The following is a 5,986-nucleotide window of genomic DNA, read 5'->3' as shown; positions in this document are numbered from 1 at the left end:
TGTTTGCACATTCGATGTGTCCAAGGCTGAAAAATGACAATCAAATAACATATTAAATCCCTCAAGTTTCATAACCCAATAAAAAAGGTCATGATGACCCTTTTATGCCCCTCCTGTTTTTAACACGCGACCTTATGTTGACCTGTCTGTTTGGTTGTTTGTGGCTTGGTTCAGGCCACTTTTATACGATGAATAATGATCTTTCAGGCATGTAAAGGCAATATTTGAAGACCGGCTTATTGCATTTAAATGAATATTGTACATTCCATTTTAAATGATTAGCATCAGCTAGTTGTTGTAACTTTTTTAGCGGTTGCGGTAGTTTGTAATGTGATGCTTTGCCAGAAAAGGTCACATGGTAAGAACAGGTTGCAGTTATCAGACGTGCAGATTGGGAATGACTGGAACTGATAAATAATTTGACGGTCAGCGTATCTTGTGCCCAAATCACAGAAAAAGCTAACAAAAAATCGATAAAAAGATCACGAAAATCGATAGGAGTACGTAACATTTGACTGATATTTTGAAAGGCTGGCATTACATCATTAGGCAATATCTGTGTTTTACTCCCCCCCCCAAATACTATCTTCAAAAATGTTGTAAGACATGGAGATTTGAGTCAGATAGGGCATTTTCACAACGACAATTTTTCATAATTGTAGACTAGTCTAAGAAATACAACACAACGACTCTTACCGCACCTGCTACAAGCAAAAGACAAATGGCGTGTTGATCTACATACAATATAATCCAGGGTTTGGTAGCACGCTGATCATAGCGTGCTACTAAAACCCTAAATTACGCAGCATGGATAATTGTAAACTTTGACATAATACAACTTGATTTTGATATGCCGTCGTTTTAATTCACTAGCCGCTGCATTTATTGTGATGACTCACAGACCGGGCATGATCTTAGCAAGAGTCAAGTTTAGTAGACACGGACAACGTCTCGTATAAAAATAGTCACCTATAAGAAATCGACAAGGTATAGTGCCTAGGAATGGACTACATAGCCTCTGACCCAGGGAGACCGTTTTAAGTCGTATCCAAAGGGTTTCAAACGTAAAGGCTCATCCATTTGATATCTGATATAGGGCTTGGGAATGTAAGTTCTTTTTCGGCCACATGTCAGTGAAAGGATTTTGTTTAACAAGTATTACTTTGAAGCAAACGTTTAGGCAAAACTATGTTTTTGGTAAAAAGTTAGCATCCCTAAAAATCATAGTATAATCAAGCAATTTGATATTCAGTATCTGTAATAAATATTTTATCTATTAGGGCTAACATTGCAATTATTACACATCTAGTTTGTGAAATATTTTATCTACTACACTGTAACATTGCATAGGTTTTCACCTGTACTTGCTTCCATTCACAATCAAATAAGTTAAGCGTTATTTACATCTTGCGATTAACATGATTTAATAATTTATTTCGTTTTTCGGTTTGACTATAACCCTTTTTACATACTTATTGATTATACATTAACAAATGTCAGTCAATCCAATCTAAATTGCATTTGCGACACTCTACAAATGCCAGAGGATTTGAATACTCAGAAAGATGTTTAACTTTTGGTGTTTCCAGTGATCCCATCATTTTATATGCTAGGGGTATATGTTTTACAAAATAATGAAAAAAAGCATGTTGCTTTCATGTTTTTTTTCATTATCTAAATTGGATTTTTGATAGATGTTTCAATACAAGCAAATAACTAACACAATATGACCATTGAAAGTCAACATGCGCAGATATGAGGACCTGGGCCTGAGAACTGCGGCGCGGCTGTCAGAATAATATGCTGGGCTGTCAGAGATATATACTTGGCTGTCAGAGATATATGCTGGGCTGTCAGAGATATATGCTGGGCTGTCAGAGATATATGCTGGGCTGTCAGAGCTATATGCTGGGCTGTCAGAGATATATACTTGGCTGTCAGAGGTATATGCTTGGCTGTCAGAGGTATATGCTTGGCTGTCAGAGTTATATGCTTGGCTGTCACAGGTATATGCTTGGCTGTCAGAGATATATGCTTGGCTGTCAGAGTTATATGCTTGGCTGTCAAAGATATATGCTTGGCTGTCAGAGTTATATGCTTGGCTGTCAAAGATATATGCTTGGCTGTCAGAGGTATATGCTTGGCTGTCAGAGGTATATGCTTGGCTGTCAGAGTTATATGCTTGGCTGTCAGAGCTATATGCTTGGCTGTCAGAGGTATATGCTTGGCTGTCAGAGGTATATGCTTGGCTGTCAGAGATATATGCTGGGCTGTCAGAGATATATGCTTGGCTGTCAGAGATATATGCTGGGCTGTCAGAGATATATGCTGGGCTGTCAGAGCTATATGCTGGGCTGTCAGAGATATATATACTTGGCTGTCAGAGGTATATGCTGGGCTGTCAGAGGTATATGCTTAAAGTAGACGGCAGCTCAACAAACATCTGCCAAGGTCGAGTGAGTCACACCAAATATTTTAGAAGCCTCCCCGGAAACAAACTTTTTAATGCTGTAGAGCAGAGAGACAAACATTCTTTCGACATATACCACAATTGGCAAGTGACAATCGCTTTTCGAAAAACCACCTGTTTCTCCCCAGATTTCAACCCTAATGTTCATTTATGCCTTGGAGCGGAAAGGGACGAAACATCTTTTACAAAGGAATTGGGTCAGTGCCTTGCTATGAAACCTTTTCTTTAACACAGTGATTTACGAGGCTTATAAACGCTTGTAAAACATAGCGTATTGCACCTGCGTATGTAACATATGGGGTTTTGCCGTACAACAAACTTTGGTATTAGTAGACGTGGATATAAATAACAGTGACGCGTAGTCAAGTATCGTTTGATGTTATTGGTCGCTCTTGACCTGTTTTATGTAAACTTCCGGGAAATCTATCACGATCTCATTCTTTCCCTCAAAAATGTTCATCTCACAATCACAACTCAGAATATGTAGACCAATAAAAGACAATAAAAAGCTATTATGAATAATATGTGCAATAATTCTGCCGATACGATTTCGTGTTGGAATGTACAATTTAGCTAACCACGGTCCCCCTGTGAGCTAGCACACTGGACGCGTTCCTAGTATGGCATGCCACCCGTGTGCTCTGTGTACACAGGACATGAAAAACATTACATTTTTGATTTCGCCTGTAAAATTTGACAGTAAACGGCGTAAAATAACGAGTTAATCACTAAATACCAGGGTTTATGTCCTCGTACATCTGTATGCTTTGCTATTATCCGGACAACACCTCAGCCGTAAGATGCATTCACCCATAAATCCCGATATTATGTTGATAACCTTAAAAATACCATGCTCTGAATAAAAGGCCACCAAGGTGAGAGGGTGACTCACCAAATACCAACTTCTGATGTAATGTTTGCTCCTTCTGGACTCTATCATATAGTTCAGACCACTCTGCGAATTAAGCACGGCCTTGATGCATTTCACACATTCGCTCCGTAGGTAGGCATCTGAAAAGCTGATGAAGCTCTTGTCATACAGTATTTCAAGTGATTCCATTAACAGCCCCATTCCTCCCAGTGTAAGAAACTCCTCTATCCATTCACCGCTGCTGTTGAACAGTAGCTTTTTCAGACCTGAATAGTTCTTGACAGTCGGTAAACACAGCAACTTAACACAGAGTTCCGGATCGCAGTTTTCGAGACCACCGTGCTCGCCGTCGACGTCATCGACACCATTATATTCCGTCGTCAGATCCATAAATGAGTCCAATTGATCGCTTGCCCCAGACTCTTCTCGTATAGACATGATAGCCTAATGTTTCCCAAGGATTCAGATAGACACTGAGGTACTTTGTAAGAGTTCAGTGTGTTAAACACTGCAGACAATAACTTATGATTCGCATTTATGACGACAAGTGATAAATCACAGGGCTATAAAAACGTAAGTGCCTCAACATGTTATAAAGGTCAGCAAATCATTACATGTTGAGTCAGTGTGCCCGCGAGATAACCTGCTGAAAAATTGTTTGAGAGATTTCTATCATATTATCCCTCTGTGGTCGTATGCACATGATACAGTCGCATAAACAGTACGATGACTAAGTGTACAGGTCTGTAACATACACATACCCTTTGCTGCTTCGAGAGATCAGACATTTTCTGGGTGGATGCACACATTGCCAACTTTAATACTTAACCAGGCGACTATGTCATTTGACCCATTTCGTTATTTGAAGATAAGAGTAGAGCAACATTGTTCATCGTTCTATATGGAGTGAGCCCTCATCGTCAGCATCTAGCCATAGACAGGAACTCTCATCGGAGAGGTGATTGTTACTGAACGCTTGAAAGTGCTCTATCGTTCGATTTTCTTGTTAAATAATAACATTAATGATTAGAATGTTAGAAACACATCTTACTAGTAGAGTGAACTGCTTTATGTGCAAATACAATCACTGGCAGCGCTATTCCGAAACGCGTTCCGTACCAAAGTATCCGCTAAGGGATTGGACTGAAATTACAGAGGGTGGGTTGGTGTTCTTTAACGGTGGGTGACTATTTTTCGCGTAAGCATTTTTGAATGGTCATAAAATTTCACACATGTCTTCGGGGGAGGGTCATCATTTTTGCACAACTATCGCAAATATAAAAAAGGCAAGAAGTGGCCGATACAGTGCCTCTCCCAAATATATCAAATCACAATACATTGGAATCTAGTGGACAAACTATTAACAACTTTTCTCTACAAAACAAGTTATATCTGTACATTTACATATTTTTGATAATTTATTTAAATGTACTTTGCTTGAAGTGGGAGATATAAAGTACATGTGTGTACATGAAATTTGTAATGCGTGACGGCAGACTTTATCACCCTGTACATCTGCGATCTCCTTGTGTCATTTGTAAAATCCTACGTTTTTGTACACGATACTCGTGGACACATAGTCAGAGTCAGTATTTTGTATTCATTCATTATTTGTTTGCAGTTTTGATATTTCACAGACGGAAAATAGATCTCACCAGCCGTACAATTTTTCCGGGTGCTGGTTTCTAATGAAAAGCCAGGATAGTGTGGACCTGCTTACGGGAAATTAGGGTGAACAGGTTGAGTGCCCTTGGTGCGAAATGTTGGCCTTCAAGTGCGTCTAGCCATTCATTCAAATACATACTTACCTATTTTACCCCAACGGGAATCGATTCAGGGCTGGTTTATCGCTTTCTACCTTGCGAAGAAGGTGTTTGTTGTAGCCAACTTTGATGCTTTTCTCATGGTGTTCTGATCGGGAAAACGGACTGCTGTGAAAACAACAACAACAACAAAAATCCGGAAAAAAACAAACAAAACCCCCACAAAAACTATAAAGAAACAAAAATAGTGAACTACAAATGCTTAATTTTGACTTGTAAAATTGAATGTAGGAGAGTGGTTTACAAATTCGTAAATATTGAACTGTAAAATATAATTTAGAAATTAAACGTGAATTTTCAGATTGCGGCGAATAAGAAATTGGACAAAGTGTATGCTAAATTTCCAAACCTCAGGTCAAATCATATACGTACATTGTCAACTTTAAAACCGAACCAGAGAATTATGTCTTGGTGAAGCCTGGCACGATTTGATATGACAGTTGTAATTTTGATCTATTACCCGAAGATAATTTAGAATCCAGCAATCGTTTCATAGGACAGATTCCCAGAGCTAATTCCGTGGTTGCTGTGAAAGCTGAGGTCTTTTATTAGGATTGAATGTCAACGTAAGCTTGATGGCGCCCTCTAGCAGTTACAAAAATAGCGGTAAGCTTACGTTTGAACAACTTCTTACATCTAAAGTTCACTACATAGAAATAAGTCTGAATGCGATCTTATATTTTCCGGAGTGAAAATATTTGCATGATTTAAACAGGACAGGCACAATTAATGTTGATGTATTTTCTTGAAAAAATGGCGATTGTGCTTTTGAGAACTCTTAACTGTGGAGTTAAAGAAACGACATAGACAGCTGTGACATTT

General features: G+C 38.8%; 1 protein-coding gene across 1 annotated transcript in view; it reads right to left on the bottom strand.

Moving 5' to 3' along the window:
- LOC139132053 (inverted formin-2-like) overlaps nt 1–4,188 on the bottom strand; it is a 33,920-nt gene extending 29,732 nt beyond the window's left edge. Inside the window, exons 1-2 of the mRNA XM_070698441.1 lie at nt 3,363–4,188; nt 1–26 (exon numbers count right to left, since the gene is read on the bottom strand). The exon at nt 1–26 is cut by the window's left edge and continues 90 nt beyond it. The gene's annotated coding sequence lies outside the window, so the exon portion shown is untranslated. The remainder of the gene's footprint in view (nt 27–3,362) is intronic.
- Nucleotides 4,189–5,986: the final 1,798 nt, after the last annotated feature.

Source organism: Ptychodera flava, chromosome 4 (assembly GCF_041260155.1).
Source record: "Ptychodera flava strain L36383 chromosome 4, AS_Pfla_20210202, whole genome shotgun sequence".
Lineage (NCBI taxonomy): Eukaryota > Metazoa > Hemichordata > Enteropneusta > Ptychoderidae > Ptychodera > Ptychodera flava.
The sequence above is the reverse complement of the archived record's forward strand: the minus strand, read 5'-3'. Positions and strand labels throughout refer to the sequence as shown.